We start from the raw sequence: 21,897 nt of genomic DNA, 5'->3' as shown, positions 1-21,897 counted from the left end.
AGCTTGAGCCTAGAGCTACTTCTCAATACGGTGAATATATTTCAATTATAACAAGCAATACAGTTTTGTCTAAGGTTAACCCTAAGCACTGGATTTTGGGAAACTTCAACATCTTTAGATTCCGGCAGGTGCACACGTGTGTATTCACCATCTGACTGTACGACTATTCTGTGGCAAAGGAAGTTCACTCAACTCAGCAGAGTAGTTTCCTATTTTGATTTCACAGTACTTGAACTGTACAGGCCAAAATTTAAATAAATGAATGTGAGCCAGCTGGGTAGTCAGGTGTAGAATCCACTAAATGAGAATGAAGCGGCTTGATTTGAAGTAAGAGGAGCAAAAGGCAAAATAAAAATAAAGAAGAAAGTTTGAAGGCACAGTAGAACAGTTTCTAGTTACTCCTGTGTTTTCTTGACTCTTTTTCCTTTAGGATAGCTGAAGCAATTGAGTTTCATCGTTCCCTGAATATCTCATGAATATTTCAGTTCCAAATGGTTGAATGTTGTTTTTATTAGTCCATTTAGATTGCAGCACAAATATATTTCCCTGTGTGTGGCTGAGATTTGGAATTAGGGAATATTTGTGGCATGAGGCAATAAACAAAAAGAAATGCATAATGTACAGTTGAATACAGTTGTAACAACTGAGTGCTTTTTAAAGTTCACACACACAGAGCTTCACAGATTTGGGACCTGACCTACCGTATCTTTTATTTTATATATTAATATTCATTTCTTGCCAGTAGTACTTTGTACTTCCCTCACCCTAGAAAGTCACCAGACTGTGAGAAAGACAATTCTTATACTTCATTTCTTTTTATTTTTTCAGCGTAGTTTTCTTGTGTTCTTTCTTCAGCTGTCTCAGTTTGAAAGTGGACATCCTTGAAGAGGGCCACTGGCAAAAATAATTTGTAGAGAGTACTCAGGCATGTGTTTCATTACTTTTATTTTTATGTAAAAACAATTAATAACCTGAAAAGTTGGGCTGGTTCTGAGTGGATGAACAGGTACACAGGTTAAATCCCTGTCCAAAAGAGGCTAGAATGTAGACAGTTTACATAGCAGTTTTAAAAAAGGAGAGATCTGTTACCTATTTGATACAGAGCGATCAGTTTGTCTGTGCACAGTGGTATTTTCTTGTTGTTATTACTATTTATCCTTCTTTTATTGTTGAGTTTGTGAACTTCAGTTCTCTTATAACTAACCATTCTTCCTTTTGGCTATATTTTGTTGAAGTACATGTAAGTGCATAGGCAAGCATCAGAGTATGTTTTCCAATGAAAACTTCTTTTAAAATATTTTGCATCGATAATAAGAGACAGGGTACAAGGAATAAAATCCCTTGCATGAGACAGCTTGCAAGAATTTAGCCCAGAACAGATTATGTTAGGTACTGGCATTCGGTTCTAAATAATCATTTAATTTAGAAATGAGTAGAAATGAGTAGATTCCTGATGAGTAAAATTAGAAATGTAGATGACAGGTAATGATATGATACACGGGCCAGAAACTGATAGATTCTGTTCCAACATCTGTGTTGATTCTTGGGTTTCTTCAGAGTCAATAGGACATAATGAAGAGGTCTGCTCTGAAAGTAATGCCTTCTATTTTATTACATAGGCCCACAGTGTCAGAGGTGGATGTTGTTGGTATGGCAGTGGAAGTTGAACCTTCCCACCATTACATTACATTCCCACCCACATTATTTCACATCAGGCTTCTGTGTGACAGATGGCAGCAGAGAGTCATAAAATAGCATTTGACAAGGAAGTGCCCATGAAGCAGTGGTGTGTCACTGAATTCCTCCACATGGAAAAAATGGCATCCATTGTCATTCACTGACACTTACTGAACATTTCTGGTGACCGAAGAGTAGATGTGAGCACAGTGAAGCAGTGGGTGGTGTGTTTCAGCAGTGGCAACGGCAGTGTGCAAGACATTTATGTTCCAGACATGCAGATTTTTATGAGCTCAGTATGCAGGTTCTTGTTTCTCAATAGCAAAAATGTATAAGATAACGGTGGTGACTATGCTGAAAAACAGTGTTCTGCAGCTGAGAATTGTCTCTATCGAACAGTTGTTACTGTGTTCTTTTGTCTGTTGTAGTTTCTTTGGAAATAAATTGGAGGCATTACTTTCAGTGACCGATGTAAACTGTTGATGGACTGCCTAGTTTTGCCTGTTTGCCTTGGTACTCTTTGGGGTTTATATCTGATTCCAGGAAATTAGAACATCTTTGGGACTAAAATAAGACATTTTGTGAGTCCCTCATTAGATTTATTGTTGGAATTCTCCTTTGGTAAACGTCTCCACCCATCTTTGTAATCTTTCTTTTGATATAATGCACCTGATCCTAGGGGCACATCATATTTACCCAACAAGTAAAATGGGCTGGAAAAATGGGAACTACGATTCAAACCGTCTGTCAAATAAACCAACATGCAGGTTTGAATATGTACATTTATCAAATAAGTCTTTAGGAAGAGGGCTGTAGGCCATAACTGTTGAAAAAAACATCAGTGGAATATTGTTGCTGGCAATCAAATCAGACGTCTCTGAAGGGTGTCCAGCCATGTGCTTTGGAAAGATCGCTATTCTTTCCTCATTTCCTTTTCTGGCACAAGTGGCAGTCTGCTGATTTTCAGATAATTAAGGATTACATGATGAAGGCAACAGGCATATTATTTGATAAAAGGGCTGAGATGAAGGTGCCAGCTAAGTCTGGAAGATTCTGTAATTTGATGTGACTGCTGTCAGGAACACAGACTTGCTGAAATTAGATCTACTGGCTTCACCAGAGTAGCTGGCGAAGTGAAAAATGTACATGCAGAGCTTAGATGGGTTTCCTGAAGTCAGTGATTGTAAATTTTCATACATAACTCTGGGGCTAAGAAATACAGTATTAACCTTCTGTGTACCAAGGCTGATGATTTGCATTTGATGAAATTCTAAAGAGCTACTGGCTTTAGCTATTTCAGATTCTGACTACAAAAGCAACAACAAAACCTTGCACCTTTCAGAAAAGCTTAGTTCTTTGCATTCTTTATTGATCTTTCATCACTGTGAGCAGAGAACACCTAACTGATAGCTAAGCAGAGATCAAAAGAATATGACTGCACAGGTTATTTGCAATCACTTGAAAAGTTTTATGCACCTAATTATTTTCAGAGGAGAAGTAGAGAGGATAGATGATGATATATGTTATCCATTAATTGTTTGTGAGAAAGAACTTGTGTCCAATGCCTGCCCCATTCTCACTTTCTCTTATATACATTCAAAACCAGCGGAGTGACAGCCTTCAGGCCTGTCTGGCCCAGTCCCCTGCTTTTGATTTTGCAAGTCCACAGGAGGAAAAATGAGAACGCACTTCTTGCATGGCTTCATGTCTTTGGGTTTCAGGCTAGTAGGAGATAACCCCCTAGGACAGGCACAGTAGGTTAATGTATAAGATATTTGCTGGTGATGCAGCTTAAGATAGCAGTACGTTTTACTGGTGCTGGCTTTGCTCCGTAGGAATCTTTAGACTGGTGGCTTAACTCGGATGTGTCCAAGGGACCAAAACCACTGCAGAATGGTCACTGTAGCTATTGACTTCATCTTTGGCCTGGTTTTAGCCTACTGCTTTTGACTCTAACACTTATAACAGTTAAAAGGTCCCCTTCTAATTTGATCAGCATTCTGCTCTGTGGCACCTAGTTTCTTGGTTCAAAAGTTCACCATCATCATATTTAAAGAAGTAGACTTCCTGAATGAATGGCTGCAAGCAGCAAGCTGGAGCTTGCTCTAAGAAAAAGCAAACATTTCAGCATTTTAACAGGGCAACCATTCTAAATGAGTTCTGTTTTCCATGTACACCAGATTAAAATTGCTTATATGGATAATCTAATTTTATATAATAAATTACATATGTGGATACTTAATGGACTTTTTAAGGCCATTTACAGTAACTTTTATGCATGGATTTCTAAAGATGTATATAAGATTCTTCATTGAAATGTAGTGAGACACCATACTTTCTGCATTAGCATGCAGAAGATAGTATTAATATTTTGTTCTGATGTGAGCTTTTTATGCTTGAAATTTTGCTGTTTCATGGGTAAGGAAACATACGCCCATTACTAAACCAATATCTGTCTTATGTCTTCCAGAGCTCTTGAGAGTTTTTTTTACCTTCTTTTTATTTTGCAATAAATTGCAGTTTTGTTTTTGGAAGAAACTTTGAACGTGGTTTGGATTTTGTCATCAAAGTGTGAAGTAGAAACCTACCATCTATCCAAATCTCATTATGCCATATGATCTACTAGCGCAATATTTAATTTTAGTATGTTCCCCATAAAAGACTTAAGTAGTTTAAAAGCAAATTTAAAATAGGGCTGAGGTGTATGTTTGAAGTTGCATTCCAATGCCTGGAAAGTGTTGTTTTTTTTTTTGCCTGATTTGGATACTAAAGATATAAAATATCCCTCATTACTAGTGCTGTGGGTGATACTTCAGACCACAGCAGGAGAGGTGGTGCTGTTAAATAATGACAAAAAACCTCCATGGAGCTGCTGTCACTTCTCTGAGCAAGGGAATATTGTTGCCTTGTTGACTATGCTGCATAAGTAACGTGCACGCAATGATGGAAAGCAGAAGCTGAGGCACATTACTGCTCCTTGACCTGAGGAGGAGTGCAGGTGGAAGTCACTATTTCCCTTCTTGCCTGTTTCTGGCTTCCTGCAAGTATGTGATGTCCCTTTCTCGCAGCGACTGATATACTGTAAAGTTTGTTGAATCTTGGGTGTTTCTTTAAAACTTGGTGCAGCTCATTCCTTCAGCTAGGGAGGCAGGGATGTGTCAGCACGCAAAGGATACAGCTGTTCCATGAGGATACGAGGGGATGGCATAAAAAATTCCAAAGGCACACTAGAGAGATGTAGCAAATTACCCGTGAGCTGCTTTATTACTGATCCTCTGGTCAACATGTAGCAATATACCTAATGAAGGTAATGAAATGCACACAATTTTTACCAGAGGTAACTGGAAGGATACCACAGTTTTCTAACTGTAGTAATTTTATTAATGTTAGATAAGTTAATACGCAGAGAAAAATGCTAAAACACAAGCAATGACAAAGAGGATCAATAGAAATACGATAATGCATAATTTAAATCAGTTAGATCATTCGTTTTAGGAAGCTCCATTTTCACCCTGAAATTGATTTGGAAGTAATTTGCTGAAGTTTAAGCTGGTATGCTGGCATATGCCAGTGCAAAATCAAAACTAAGGCCCTTAAATATTTCTAGTATGTAGAAATATATCTGATTAACTCACAGCTGGAACTTGATTTGACAATGAAGTCTTATTTGCAGTTGTATAGATTGCCTACCAACAATTGAAGGTAAGTAATGATAAAAATAATTACTGTTCAGTACCACTGTTTCTTCTGTAAATTACATTTTCAATGAAAATAGGCTATTGCAACATACTTTTTTGTTTCTTTTTCTATTTTTTTCTTTTAAAACATTTCCTTTAAATCATTTTAGACTACTTATATTTTAAACGTCAGTTTATCATGATGTATGTATCTCTCCAAATTTTTAGGCATATGGTGGTATGAAATATGTTTAGTTTGCTACACTGTATACTTGTAACATAATTTCCACTGCAACAAGTGCCACATGTCTTGTTTGAGGCTATAAAAACGTTTTAGACATAAAATCCCTCTCCCATCAGGTTTCTAAGTATAGAAAAACATATGTCATATAAATATGGCTGGAGTCCTGTCATTTTATTCAACAAGTCTGGGGATGTTAGGGGTGATGCAGGTTCCCAAATGGCTGTGCAATGCTGAGCTCATGGGAGACGCACCTTTTCTTTAGCTTAGTGTGGGACACCCCCATTCCATGGTTATGTCCATTCATAAATCCTGAGAGAAGGTTAATATGGTCTAGGCCACACTCTTCTACAACCCTTATTGTGAAAGAAAAATTATCCTTGATGATATACAGATAACTAATAGAAGGAAAAAAAAGAAAGAGGACAAAGAAATCAAAATAGAAACCCAATAGCCATAGAAAACCTGGAAAAAATATTTTCTAAGCATTCTTATTAGGTAAATAGTCTATTAACCCTGAAGATTGAGCTTCATAGTTCATTAAATTATGTATTTTTAAAAATTGCTCTTGTTAGGTATTCCACTGAGGCACATGAATTCAAAGATGGCCTCAGGCATAGGAAGACTTGAAATGCACGTCCATTAAACTCACAAGCAGCTTGCCAGATGGAGCAAATGGAAACAACCCTCTTCCTGACAACTGTAAATGTTGCACAAAGATTAAAATAATGAGACTGAGCTGCTGCGCTGGCTATAGCAGAGTTCCGAGTTCCCATTTTTCCATTCCTCTCTTTGTGATATCGTGTGCCTCTTTAGCACGGTCTGAAGATCTTTGCACTGAGAAGAAATTTTAAGTGGGTAACTGAGTTATGACATTTAAATAGCCAAGTCAGTAGTAAATAACAGAAATTAAGATATTTTAGTTAGTTTGCCATGTTATTGCTTCCGCTTTTGTAGCTATTTAGTATATGCACAAAAAAAAAAAAAAAAAAAAATAAAGTTATGCTGGAAAGCTTATCTTGGTGCAGTATTATCCAGGAAAAAATGTTGAAATCACATTTAAAACAGAAAAGTTAACATTTTACTTAAAAATGTAGTTCATTCTTTACAAGTGAGATACACTTTTTTCTTCTTATACTTTTCTATTTCATTATTATTAGTGACCGATGAGTAGAGGTAGCTGATCTATTTGCATTGGAATTAGCCAAGAAATGGCAGTTCTGTCTAAAAATTGGACATTTCAGAGGAAATGTATGCATCTTTAATGGAATCACTGTAACATAATGTTTATATGAGGAATATAAGAAACAAGCCAATGTCTTCTAATGTAAAACCGTTATTTTTAATATTACAGAATTATTTGGTTCTCTGAAGCAGTAGGATTTAAATTGTTCTTACTTAAAGCATAGCCACAAACAGCTTTCTTTCTTCTGATTTATTTTAAGATTTGACTATTTTTTCTTCCTGTTACGTATGATTAGTAAATTAACATGCTAACAAGGAAAGTTATAATCCCAATTGTTTGCTTTTGATAGACAAACTACATGATACTAGAGCAGATGGTAAAAAATTTTTATCTATTTATTTTTTTATTACAAATTATATACATGAATTTCATTGTTGTGCTTAGAGAATAGGTAGCTGTGCAGTATGGAATTAAGATCTGTGTTTAAAATACAGGCTACTGACAGTGGTGTAAATCATAATAACTCCATTAAGTCTATGTAGTTAAATTAGTATATAGTCAATGAAATTGAAATAAAAATTAGGTTCAGCCTGGACATTACTTATTTAAATCCGGTCATCATTATTTTTAATTTCTTATCTAGACTATCTGAAGTCAGTTATGCGAGTGCTTACTCAAAGTAATGACTGGGGTTTTCTGGACACTGATATAATAAAACTGGTAATTGAATACACCAAAAATATGAACAGTTACAAATGTTGTGCATTAGAACCTACAGTGAAGAACTGAATCAAGCCTTCAACTAATAGTGGAACAATTTTTATAATGTAGTGCTTTTAAAAATGGACTTGAATTCTCCCTGCAGAGGTCTTGCATAGTGTATGGCTGTTACATATGTTGTAACAGAACTGCAGTTTAAACTGCATTTGGTGTATTGAAGCTTCAGTGTAGATGAAGTCCTTTGTTTCATACTGGATATGATTTGGATACCTGTACTGCTAGGTGCAGTGTACAATATCTCAAGTGGTCCCATGCAGAAAAAAAAGTAGTGCTTCTTGTCTAGATTCCCAAATTCGGATTTATAATCAACAGTTTAACCAAGTATTTTTGAGTGCCTTTTTGGGTCTGGTTTGGTGATTCTGGAGGAGAGTGCCTATTACATTTAATTTAAAAGTAAAGACCGGAACTAGTAGCTGTTACGCTCTTTGCATTGATAACTCCTCTCTTATTTATGCAGGCTGCATTTGCTGTCACTCAGGTAATGTACTTGGCTCCAAATACAGAAGCTCAGATAACTGAACCAGAACTTTAATCACTGGACCCTTAACAATGAGGCTCAGAAAGCAGTAATTTTAAAATCAGGTATACATTTAAATATAGTGGGCTAATTTCTTTGCTATGCCGTGCGAGGTCTAATATATTTTTATTCATAGACTTTGAGACTTGCAACATCTCTTGCCTGCTTAGCACCCCTTCACCTTAGACTTGCTCCCCGAGGCAAACTTCCCTCAGCTTCCCAACATCCTCTGATGACCTAGAGTATCCTTCAAGACACTTCTGAGAGTGATTAGATTTTCTTACAACTAACAGTTTTGAGAGAAAAATACTGTTCTTGTTGGTTGTCCTGCATGTTTTCTAATTCTTTGTGTTCATTATTGCTATTGTTTGATTCCTTGTGAATTATGTATCACCTTGTTACTTTTTGAAGAGGGAGAGGTACCTGATCATCATAATCGTGTCTTAGTTAGACTGAAGACCTTTATTCAAGTCTTCCCCAGACAGAATACCAAGCATAAAAGACTGAGTTTTTACTATATCTGCAATGGAGCTTTTACTGGTGCTCTATGTAGTATATGTAACAAATAAACTATTGAAATGAAGAATGGGATCAGTTATTCTTTTGGCAGTACTTTTAGATTTCAGAACTGTAGATGTCAGCATCCATAAATCGTTTAAGAACTGCTCAGCAAGCAAAAGTGAAATTAGCTCAAGTATGTTTTAACACATTAAAGAGGGGAGATAGCAATACCACTTTAGGCATAGGAATCTAATGCGTTCAGAATTTTCTTGGTCTGAATGACACTGTTAAAAACGGTGACCCATAAGGATCTCTGATCTCCAAGTCACTGTGAGTGCCTCTGATAACAACTCCATGTCCTACTTGTTTATATTAAAAGCTGGTTTTGCTTCTATTTTTTTAATACTAATTTCTAAAACTGTCTTTATTTATTAATTTGTCCTGGACAATTTGTTCTAGGTTTTCCTGCTTCTCGCTTTAGCAGGGCAGTTGAGGTAGGCAGCACCAAGTTGAGTGGTGAAGTTGACACAACAGAAAGAAAAGATGCCATCTAGAGGGACCTGGACAGGCTCAGAAAGCGGGCACATGAGACCCTAATAAGCTTGAACAAGACCAAGTGGAAGGTGTTGCACTTGACTTGAGGCAATTCCAGATATGAGTAAAGACTTCCCCCAGTTTTTAGAAATACCTGGGATTTCCCTGACCCAAATGCAGCACCCCTTACTTGACCTTGTTGAACCTTATTAGGTTTGCATTGGCCCACTTTTTCAGCCTGTCCAGGTTCCTCTGAATGGGTTCCCTTCCCTCCGATGTATCGACTGCACCACTCAGCTTGGCGTCATCTGCAGACTTGCTGAGGGTGCACTCGATGTGCCATTGTGCACATCTGTGCCATTGATGAAGATGCTGAAGAGCACCGGGCCCGAGACCGACTTGGGCTGCTTGTGATCAGCCTCCACCCTGACACAGAACCGTTAGTCGCAACCCTTTGGCTGCATCCAGCGATTCTTAATCCACCGAACAGTCCATCTTTCAAATCCACACCTCTCCAATTTAGAGAGAAGGATGTGGTGAGGGACCATGTCAAAGGCCTTGCAGAAGTCCAGGAAGATGACATCCATTGCCTTTCCCCGTCCACGGAATCTGTCACTCCATCGTAGAAGGCCACCGGATTGGTCGGGCAAGATCTGCCCTTGGTAAAGAAATGATTCGAATCACTTCTTTATCACTTTTTTATCTCGTATGTGCCTTAACATGGAGCAGATCCTCCTGGAAGCTATAATCTTCCCAGGTACAGGCCCTTTCCAACCATAACCATTCTGTAATTAGAAGTATCCTTATTCATTAAAAGTTTCTTTTCAATAAACATATTCATAGACACAAGTACAAATTTGTATCTGTCAATACTATGTGGAAACATGACTTTGATCTAGATCCCTACCAAGGAGGGTTCTCTAATTGTTTGGCTGAATACTTTATTTTCGGTGTATTTATCCAGTGTGATTTTCAGAGAACTTCTTATCTCCCATGGTTTGAATTTTTAGTGGAAACTAGTGTTAGCCTGTTTCTTCCACAAAACGGCATCTATGCATTTCCATTATTTCTGTCAAAGCCCTTATATGAGGAGAATTTTTCTTTTCTATGTGTATTGCAATATTTTGATTATATTCATGAGTATTTGTAACTGGCTTTCTTATTTGAAAAAAGATGTTTTTTTGTTTTTTTTTTTTTGTTTTTTTTTTATTTTATTTCACAGTGAATTTTTCACCAATCTGTATCAGAAAACTTATACTAGTAACAGTAACTCACCCAAGCTTACAAATGAAGGGAAGGAAAAGAGAAGCTTTTATTTTCAGTAACTCTTGTATTCTCCATTTGACCCCAAATCTGCCAAGATCCGAACTGCTACTGAGTCTGATGTATCCTACTCATTCTGTTTCCCTGCTCTTCATTCAGTAGGGCCAATTTTCTGTTTCTGTTAAGGACAAGAGCAATAAAAACAATTACACTATTGGATGATGAGAATTAAATTATGTAAATAAAACCAGTGTTGTCTAGTTAGGATGCTTATTTTTAAGCTTCTTCTTGAGATAGTTTTTGCAGAAAAATAGGCTGCACTGTAGGTGTGAGGTCAATCTGAGTTGCAATTAAACAGCAGAAGAAAAAATCAACTTCAGCTCTGTATTTTGGGCTTGAGATTAACTGGAAATGCTGGAAAGTACTGTATTAATACTGCTTATAAAAGTAAGAAGTTAGTGATCTAATTTTCCTAAATGCCTATTGGAAGTTAAATGAATGTCTTCACAAAAATATCCAGTTTTCTTTTTGTTTTGCCAAGAAGCTCCTAATTTTTCTGAAAACCATTATATCACATTTTGGTTTTAATCCAAATTCATCGGTATGTTTCAGTTTTATTAACGCAGGAAAAAAATGCAGTTCTTTTTCAAATTCATTGGCTAAGGAATGTTGTGTTATGTATAATTTCCAAACTATAATCTGAATTAGTATCTGCTTTAGGAAACATTCTGAATAACGTGATAGTAAATGTAAATGTTGCCAAACACTCACTATGTGTCATTTTCCAATTTATTAAAACTACAAAGTGTTGAGCCAAGATTGTATCATTACCCATTCGTGGAAACTTTTCATTCCGTGTGATTTTGTTAGAACTGATAAATCAATGAAAGCAAATAAACAGCTTTTACTGATCTTATTTTGATCTGTTCAAGTCTGAAATGTAAGTTGTATGGATCAAAAAACCCATGTTTGCTATACAGGGAAAATCAGTTAAAAAAATAGAGAAGGATAAGTAATGAACAATATCAAAAACTGTAAAATGTGTAGATATCCTCCTACACTCAGATAATAAATATTCCTGACAAGTTCAGTGTGCCTTGTGAAGGTTAGCATAAGGCATTATGCTTGACTTGAACAGACAAGCAAAAAACCTTGCAAGCTGCCTTGTAAAATGAATAACATAATAAATTACAGAATAGCAAATGAATGGTTAATGACTAAGAAAATTTGACTGACAAACACATGGAGCATGAATAAAAGAGAAATGAATCCCCAAAACCATTGTGTTAAGCTAGGTAAAAGAACAAGAACAGTGACTTTCACTGTTAGACTTCTCTGCAAGCTACTTGCCTTCAAGAAGCTCCTTGGAAATGCTGACATTTCTGCTACTGTTCTGTTTTCAATTCAGCCCACTGGAAAGGTGTTGATCAGGCTTTCTGAGTGCATCCTCGATATTCATTGATAAACCTGTGAGAATAGAGAAAAAGCAGGGATGAAATCCCAGCTCCACTGAACAATTTCAGTAGTACCCAGATTTTTTCTCTGTGATGTGCAGCTGTGCAAGCGAATTTGCATTTTGATTTCAGAATTGTAAATCTAAATGGCAATGCTATGAATGCAAGAAGGGTCTTGTATGTACTGATTTGTAGGTTCAGGCAGATGGAGCTCTATTTAAGAAAAAGTTTTTAAAAGGCCACTTTAGAACTCAGCACATCCAATACAGTATTTAATTCTATTTCCTTTAAGTTTGAAGAAGAGTTTCAGCACTTTATCCCTTCAAGTTTTATTTGTAGGTAAATGCATATGATGTCTTTCACAGGACACATTAAAGCAACCTGTCTTCAGCATGTCAGGTCTGCAGTTGGTAGAAAAAGGGAAAAGAAACTTTTAACTTACACAGTTCCCAGTTCCTTATCCCTGAGGAAGCAGCCAGCCCTCAATGTGCCTTGACCTCAGTACTTTTCAGCACTGTCCTGCCTAGTGAATTCACCCTGTCATGGGCCCAGCAGTCCTTAGATTTGCTCTAACTGAAGGCATCTATGAGGTTTACAAAACTGACATACAGCTATCAGATTCATAAGCTTAAAAAAAGAGAGAAATAGCTCTCTTATGAAAGTGAGGATGAAAATTGGAATGGCGTGTCATAGTGAACTTATTGTAAATGCAGTATGTCATGGTTCTATGGTTTTTTTTTTGTTTGTTTGTTTGTTTTGTTTTTGTTTTTTGGGTTTCAGTATTCCACATCAAAACATCATGCAGTGTACGGGGCATTGAAGTGTCACTGCCCCAATTCCAAGTACCTATCCCTGTACATTACAGCAGTCACGGGATCTGGCCCTTCCGGGTGGGGGGTCGCTCTCTTGCTGCCTGGCAGTGGGTGCTGGAGGGTGCTTTCCTAGCCGTTCCAAGCTTTTCAGGTTTGAATCGGTCCTGGGAACTCTCTCTCTCTCTTATCTTGTCTGATTTATTAATCTCAATTTCAATTAAATTGTATAGATTGTGTTATCTTGTATTCCAATATTATAGTAAAATAAGTTTTCCTCCATAGATTGTTGCCGCTGTACTTTTCCTCCCTTCCTTCCTTCCCATTTTGTGGGACTGGGGTGGGGGGGGGGAGGGCAGAGGCCTGTCGCCCCTGTCACGGACATAGATTGATCTGGTCAACTCCGTGACACAGTAATAGATCCCTTGTAGAATAGCGCAAAACAAAATATATGGCATTTTCTTAAGTTCATTTGATACTTAGATGTGTTTCTAGTTACTGTATTACTGTAATAGTGTAGACATAAAAAGCATGAACTTCAGCAGAGCCATGATTTCACTCCAAATTTTTACATTTCAGGATCAACTATTCACCACTGACTGACATCAGTAAGGAGGATTCTACACGGCCTGCTTCTGTGCTGCCAGGTACGTCTTATTTCTACTGTAATATTTACTAGTTACATAAGTTATCTGGAAACCTTCAAGCTAATCAAGACTATGTTACAGACATAAAGTAAATTGTAGTTTCCACTCCAGTGAATTTATAAACAAAATGTTGTGACAAAGTGACTGAGCAGGCAGAAGGTAAGTTTATCAGAAATAATGGAGTGTTTTAGTTTTGATGTTGGCTTTTTGTATGTTTCTTATCACCTGGAAAATTTTAAAGATTGTTTGTCAGACAAAGAATTTCAACTTAATTTGTAGGAGCGTAATGGTATTGTTCTGACAATTTTCATAAAGATTTCCCTAATATAGGAGGAATGGACTAGGAGAAAATATGCAGGTGTTAATAAGATAAACCTTTCTTAGGCCAGTTGGCATTACAGAAAATGTTGAAAAGAAAAAAAAACCTGCCAATTAATTTATGTAGTGGTTTTATGAGCAAAGAAGGTGAAGGGCATTGGGTGTAACAAGGCAAAGCTGGCAGTGCTTTGATGGCAGAGTGAAAATCCCCTGCCTCCTCCCCTGGTTTTGTGACTCGACAATATTGTTACCCAGAGCTGTACCACACCAGCACGTTAGTTTAACATATGCACACGTGGAGAAAAAGAATGCTTTATTTAAATAGTTGCAAGACTGTACAATTCCAGAACATACAGCTTCACTCACTGTAGTACTTTCTGGTATTTGTGGTGTAATTGCATAGTCATATGTTACGAATATTAAAAAAAAATATTATGGACACTGTTACAAAGCATGAAGATTTGTTGTCATGTTAATTGTCAAGATTCCATTTAAATCAATGTAAGTACCCTCACTGATTTATTTTAGCCAAATCATTCTGGGCAGGCTTCTTGCACATTTAAAGAGAATGATGAAGTAACTGGTAAATTGCGATCTTGATTTTTGTAAAATGTTCAGGTGTGTATGGATGTACTTTTAATTACTTGTCACCCGAAAGAGAATTTGTTTTGCAGAACATGCAGAGAAACATAACAGATCCAGGATCATTGCACAGCAAAGAGAGCTTAAAAGCTCTCATTTTTTTTAACCTCTTGATATTTTCCGGTTTACTGTGTTCAAGTTTACTCTCACTTGATTCTGCAGCATCCGTTATCTCAGTGGAAAAGGGGTAGAAAACACACGTGCTGCTCTTTAGAAATCTAATTTACTTTACAAGAATATATTAAATATAGTAATTTAAGTAAGATTGCTGAATCTGCAACAGCGATGTCATGAATGGCAAATCAAAAGGCAGTCCTCTTTCATTACTCTTTGGAGTGAAGACCTCCTGCAGTCAGGCTGTTGTATTGATCAGGTGCAGAGGCCTTAACTGGGGATGACAATGCTAGAGCAACCCTCTCTCTGTTCTTTGTAGGGGCTGTGAGTGCCTTTTATCTGTTCTTGTTACATCCTTGCATCTTTAATATATATGGGTTGTTATACATGTGTTGGCCTCACGTTCTTTTTTCTCTTTATTATGCCCTAATAGCATTTCTATCCACGTTTCAAGGCTGTGTTTCCTTATTAATCCATAATTGACTGTTTCTCATTTATGCTTATTACACTGGGGCTTCTACTGTCATCCTATACTTGTGCTTTCAAGGACCCATACTACAGAAATGATTAGTGGTGCTTTCCTTTAGGGGATTTACTATCCTTTCACTCATAGTAGGATCTCAACATATTAACACAGGAAATAATACCTACTGCCTAGGAGAGTAAAAATGTGAGATAAAGCCTTACGCTAGGTTTTGGATACCCAGCTGTAGCCAATGGACCATTCAAAAGATCTATACAGAACTTGAAACGCATTACTATTCCTGTATGATCATCTTGTAAAGCAGAAACACACCCCAGTGCACAGGGTCAGCTTATGCACAGTTATCCTAGATAGATTTATCTTTTGTTTATAGATGTGAAAGAGTTACTATATCTCAATTGAACAATGCAGTAAAATTAAAATTATACCTTCAAATACCAGTTTTCTTGGAAGTCTTCTAAAAATGTGTTTTTCCTTGTATTAAATGGACCAGATTGGTACTATGTCAACATGTAGACAAAAGGATTCCATTTCTTTAAGTACTGATGGGTATATTTATCTGATTTTTATTTATTTATTTATTTATTTATTTTTGTGCTGGTTGATCAATGAAGAACGTTATTTTATGTGAATATAGTCAAACCAAATGGTCAGGTTTACAATTGACTTGAACTGCTATGAATTATTGTTCTGCATGTGATTTGTCGACTCTGTATGTGACCCTTAATACACATGATGCATTTTGCATTCTTGTATCTTTAAGTCTAAACATACACATAGTAATTTAATAGCAGAAACTTTGTTAGGGTACATTTTTCTTACTTAAACCACTGAAGTTTAAGAGTGATTTGTCACAATGTGTTCTGGTGCCTAATAAATGCACACCTGAGAGGTCTATATATCGATAGTATTTCCTATTGAGAGAACATTTAAAATTTTAGTTGTGAGGTATATACTTTAAGGCTTAACTAATATATATCAGTGAGACAGACAGTGAAATCAAAATAGGACAGAAGTCTTGCTTTTTAGCATACATCTTTTAGATATAAGTAGGTTTTAAAAATTAATTGAAGTACTTATCCAGGTATCACAGATACATACTGTCCCTCTGTTGTTAGGAGTCAGACAAGCAAGTGCTTTTTGCTGAACAAAAGTTTAGACTACTGTGTAAATTATTGCTAAATAATTAGTAATGTTTGTTTACCACTATAAGGTTACCAAAGGGAACAATAAACCCCAAGATGAAACTCATAAATATTTCATTATTTTTAGACATATTTGATAGAGAACAACATCAACAAACAACAACAACAACAAAATAACAGCAAATCCAAGCAGTTCTAACACCATGACTCAATATTGCCAAAATTCAAAGAAGCATATGTTATGACCGCAAGATGTATGAGGAAATAAACAAAATGCACAGTTAAAAAGGGTAAAGATTTCAAAAGACCAAAGGAAATAAATGAACCCTGAATATTTACTGTGTAATCAGTAGGTAGTAGCAGTGTCTGATCAGAGCGCATTTCCAGATGTAAGTTTTGGAAGTGCCTGATTGGGATTATGGAAAATGTGATCTTCAGTTAATCAGTTGTGTATTAAACTGTGATTCACTCCTTGCCTAATTGTCAAGGTATAAACATAGCAGTAAATAAATACTTTAATGTCATTTTTATCTGCAAATGATTTAGTTCAGAGATCAGTTATTATAGTTGTTATTGTTGATGTCTTGAGAAACGTCCTTATGCTCTTTAAGCTACAGGTATAATTCTGGCAACTCTAGAATTTGTAATCCTTCAAAGAGATCCTTGGTTGACTTCACAAGTACCAGCACAACTGTATTCTGGAACAGATATAGCAATATAATGGGAAGGATAGGAAAGAGAAAGATAGTGTGGAAGATACAATAGAAAATTTTTTAACAACCTAGAAGGCTTCTGTATGCATTGTGGTAAGAAAAAAACCCTTTAAGACATGTCTATAGGAGCTATTGAAACCAGGCCTGAACCACTGATTGATCACCTGAGGCAAAGACTCAATCAGCCCTGGGAGCACAGCTGAAGGCCATTCAGCTGTGTGACCAGAAGGAGTGGAGCCTGGCTGCACCTCTCCTAGACCCCATTTAAGGGCTGACTGTGATTGAGGAAGGGTCTCTTTCTAGAGATTCCTTCTGGAGCTTTCTGCTATGAATCTAGGACATCGGTGAGCATTTCGTTTTTGATTGTCTCCACCATGATAATCTTTCTAACTATAAACCTGCAAAATACTATCTGAACCGTGCTACTCTTACAACCATACTTTTGTTGGTTGTATAGACACAGCTGTTCATATTATTTTTTGACCTTGTGTCCAAGTCGCTAGAAAATTGTTGATGATATATGACAACATTTTACTTCTAGATGTAAATCTTTAATTGATGATAATCTAGGATATGGTTTAAATTTTCACAATTGGTATGGCAACGATAAAATATGTCATTTCTAGGGAAATAGAGGTGATGAAGTAAAACATCTATGAAAAATAGTGATCAGTGTGTATTTAAGGCTCATGAGCTATGTGTTGTTTATTCCATACATATCAGGTATGACATTTTTAGACCAAAGAATGTTCCTTTGTTTTGGGTAGCGTATGGGTGGTACTTGACTTCATAGCGTTATTGCTGTAGTACGGAGAAGTTAATGAAGGAAAATGAAGGAAAAGCTAAATGATGTGTCTTTAACGCTGCGTGGACTTTGGCTACTTATGCTTTTTATTTTTTTTTTTAATTTTATTTTTTTGGAAGGGTCTTATGCATACCAATCTAGAACTGGATAGTCCATAAATACAATCTATTCAAATATTGTATTTCTTTTGCTTACTTTGGGATCAATGAATTAGAAATTTCCAGAGTGGTGTAGAGAGAGGAAGCAGTTTAACAGCACCACATAGAAGAAAGCTTCTTACTCATTGCCAGCTTATAGCATTTCTAAATTTTAATCTATGAATTGTGTTCAGCACCAAGTGTAATTTTAAATTCACCCCTTCTAGGAGGCAACACTTTCTGGTTGAATGAACTTCTGTAACTGTACTCTATGCTCTCAGTATTTTCAGTTGCAAGCACTGTTCTGATGTATAATTAAAAGATATATTTCTCTATGTATTAAAAGAAAGAAAAAAGAAAGGAAAAAGAAGTTGCAGTAATTCCCTTAAACTTTACAATAATCTGTCAATTAAGAAGGTTGAGCAACCTTACTGTTCTTTTTGTACTGTTACGTTGCCACTGAAATCAGTCATTGATTGTGTTATATGACATGAAATCCTCTGGGTTTTATATACATACTGTTCTCTTGTTTTGTTTTCAGGCATATTGTTGTCTATGTTAACTCTATAAACCTATAATTAATTCCCTACATATGGTTTATTCAGAGCTTTATAGTCTTAATGAAATTGATATATATTCTACAGTATAATAAAGCAGAATAGAAACTTATTTTAAATTGATATTGCCTTAAGCCAATTTAATTGACCCAGTAATAACATTTAAACCGACCCAGATAATCTGATCTACATGCAATAGCACTGTGCTCTTTGCAACAGAAATATTGCTACATTTTACGCAGTAGTAGCGTGATGATTACATTAGGAAACTGACTGTTAAGTAGAGCCCATCTGCATTGCTCTGGAAATAGGTTTTATTGGTCATAATAAAAAATTACATGTGTAATATGTGATAGCTGCATAAGGCAGAAATGACCATTAAATTTTTCCAGTGCTATATACTAGATTCATCAGTATGAAGAGCTTCCTTTTATCAATGTCACGGTTATGCATGACATGGTCTATAAAATTCCTAATTCCTGGAGAGAAACAGTTCCTATCGAACATATTTTGTGTGGTTCACAATGTTTCTTATTACTCAAGTAAAAAGAATTAGCCACTGAGCTGCTTAGTTAGCAGTGTTTTAACGTGTGGAATCTCAGAGTCTTTAGAATCCTTTGGCTAACAGATAATAGAATCGCAGGATGATTTGGGTTGGAAAAGCCTCCAAGACAACTACTTCCTACGCCCTACATATCCTTTATGCATTAAGACACAGATCCCTAATGCATTTTAAAATTAAATAACTAAAAAATATGAATATACAAATGCTCTGTGTAAAATATGAATTACTTCAAGGTATCAAAATATCATGCATGTGCTGTATGACAGGTTAAACTGCAAATAATTCTGGCTTAAAATTATTCTAACCTTCCTACACCTTTCTCTACTCTGGAAACCCCCTTTTTTTTTTAGTGTAAAAAATGTGTAGCTTTTGCTTTGTATACTTTCGTGTCTTCCATCTCTGTATATGACCATTCTTTTGAACATTTTAAGTATTCTACTGTAGCTGGGTGTGCATGTTATGCCTTATCCAAAACTATTTTCTGAAGAAGAGTAACTCTCCCTTTTTCAACATTGTAATCATTTCTTCCATGTAAATTCCTTTCTGAAATCTCCCCCCTCTAAGACAAGTGAAGACAGTGTTATGTCCCTTGGTTCCCTTAATTGACATGGTATACTCCAAATCTTAATTACTTTTGATTCATATTCGTGGAGAAAGCTTTACAGCGTTTCATTGTTGAAAGGCTGTTTAAATTCTCACAGGACCTTTTCTAATACCTTTTGTTAATCTTTCATCAAACTCCTTGTGGCTGTGAAAATGCTTAATTCAGATTTTGACTGCGCGATGCGAGACAGAAATCCAGTTGACCATCCGTTGAAACACACTGGACAAAGCAAAGCCAAGCAAGGCATAGAAGGCTTTGTTTCTATGTGGTTAGCCAGTAATTCTTTTCCATGGAGTTTTGAAAATCCAGGTGCAGTGGCATCCTGTGTCTTGCTTTTATTCAGTGCTGGAAGTGTACTGTTAATGTGGGGTTTCATGAACTAGTAATATTCAGCAGCTCAGAATGGAATGTGAAGCTGTGTCTGACAGCTGCAGAGTTCAGTGAAGACACGATCGCCCTTTAGCTGTTGAAGGGGAGAACTGAAACAAGGTGGGAAGAATGAAAGAATGACACATTTTGTCATGTGCTTTTGGGTGTTTCTGATGTACCACGGAGTCCCTTAACTGCTGTTTTAAATGCGCTTCCTGTCTTGCCCAAGGAGTGGTACTAACAGTACTTCCTGAAGGTTTTCCCTCCTTTGAATCCCCGAGGGGGCCAATACCATGCAGCTCTGTAGTGCCTCTTAAGAATTTCTGTTCGTGTGCTACATGCCATGCTATATTAAGCAGAAACTACGGTAGCTGGTGGAAAAATGGGCATTTGTGATGTGCAGGCGTTAGGAAGGTTGAGAAGGCCAGTAGTGCTACATGCACGTGGTCTAATCTCAATCTGTACTAGAAAAAAATGGTTTTGAATCAGATGATTATTGCTACAAGCAGCTTCCTTTTGGTGAGGATTGCTATTCATAGAAATAAAGATATCTGGAAGTGTGAGATTCAGTAAGATCCGTTTTCTTCATGTGATCAAAAACATCCATTCCTCTTTGAAGGTTTCAGCTGTGCAGTTGCTAATTGCTGCATCATACCAGTTCCTGAATTCTAACCCAGAGTGAGGTGATTTTCCTTCATTGATTAGTAGTTTCCTGATGGGTGAGAATGAGAAAGCTTTGAAAGCAGGAGAATGTGTCTAATTCTTTTTCTTTCAATCTTAGTCTGTAAGTTTGCAAATTGTGTTACTTCTCAGTAGCACATCTGTGAAATCAGGTACAGTGGATAGCTGATGACCTGATAGGAGTGTTCTAAGAATTTGATAATGTTTTCCCAGTGCTCTAAAATTGGCTCAATTCAGATTATATTTCCAGATAAAACTGTGTAATTTTTTTCCACAACTGTGGCTCAAAAAGAGTTTTAATCAGCATTTTTGCTTGAATGCTAGGAGCTTCTTAGTGCTCATGAGGTAAAACAAAATATCCCTTAAAAATATTCTTTAAGTTTTATGTATGATTAATTCTACTTGATTTAGAAAAGCATGTGGATTCTAAGATCGCTGACGCAATACTTGGATTGCTGGAAATTCATGATGGAATTCTAATAATAAATAAAGCTGGGAAACTTGGAGCAGAATTAGAGCAAACTCAAGATTGTCTTGCTTCCCACAGGATTCAATCACACAGTATGAGGGGGGAAAAAAACAGCCAAACTTCGATAGCCATGCTCCTTTTACCCATCTTTGCTGGTAAATGTATCTTAGTTTTCTTCCCCTGGGTGCTCTAATTCAACCATTTGTTACTTCGTATTGTGTTGATTTTGCATTGTGGACTACAATCTGAAGGAATGAAAGTATGGCAGGTATTCCAAAAAGATACGTTTAAATTGTCCCCAAAACAAAGGACAAATTAGTAAATCCTGTACTGAAAGCAGACATCAGACTATTATACAAAAAGACCTAACTCTTGCCTGTTTGCCTGTGACTCTAATCAAAGAGGGTATCATTTTAAACATGCAGAAGCCAAGTGCTGTGGATGTGATGTATTCCCTCTAAAATCACAGTAAGCTCTTTTGTACATTAATGCTGCCAAGTTATAACAAAGATACCTCTCCATGATTCTGAAAATGCAATTAGTAAATTAATGTTAATTTATATGTAGCAGTATTTCCACCGAATTGAAATTGTTTTAATTCAATTAAAACTGTGAGGAAACGCTTAGAAATCAGACGGATTACAGATAGCAAATACTTGCAGGCAATCTTCCTACTTCCGCAAAATTGACCTCATTGTTTTCCTCTAGTATTAAATAAAAAAAAAATCTGTAGTAATGTTTTGTAGTTACAAGTATTAACTTAATTGGATTTTTCCCTCTCATGTACTACAGCTGAAAATAATTTGAGCAAGAACAAAAAGCCAGCAAGCAATAACATGTAAACATTTTTTATTCAAACTGTACACTTTATGTAAAACATGAAATGAATCAATTCTGTCTGTGTGCTTCTTGAGTAGAAGCTTTCAAAGCGTGCAGTCTTATTCATTCAGAACATTTAGTGCTTAACATCTTTCATTTTGCAATGGTTAAAGACATCTCTTAATTGCA

This window comes from Centrocercus urophasianus, unplaced genomic scaffold (genome assembly GCF_019232065.1).
Source record: "Centrocercus urophasianus isolate 14NV4802_14NV808 unplaced genomic scaffold, USGS_Curo_1.0 seq_32, whole genome shotgun sequence".
In the NCBI taxonomy this organism is placed as follows: Eukaryota; Metazoa; Chordata; class Aves; order Galliformes; family Phasianidae; genus Centrocercus; species Centrocercus urophasianus.
This window is presented reverse-complemented; position numbering follows the sequence as displayed.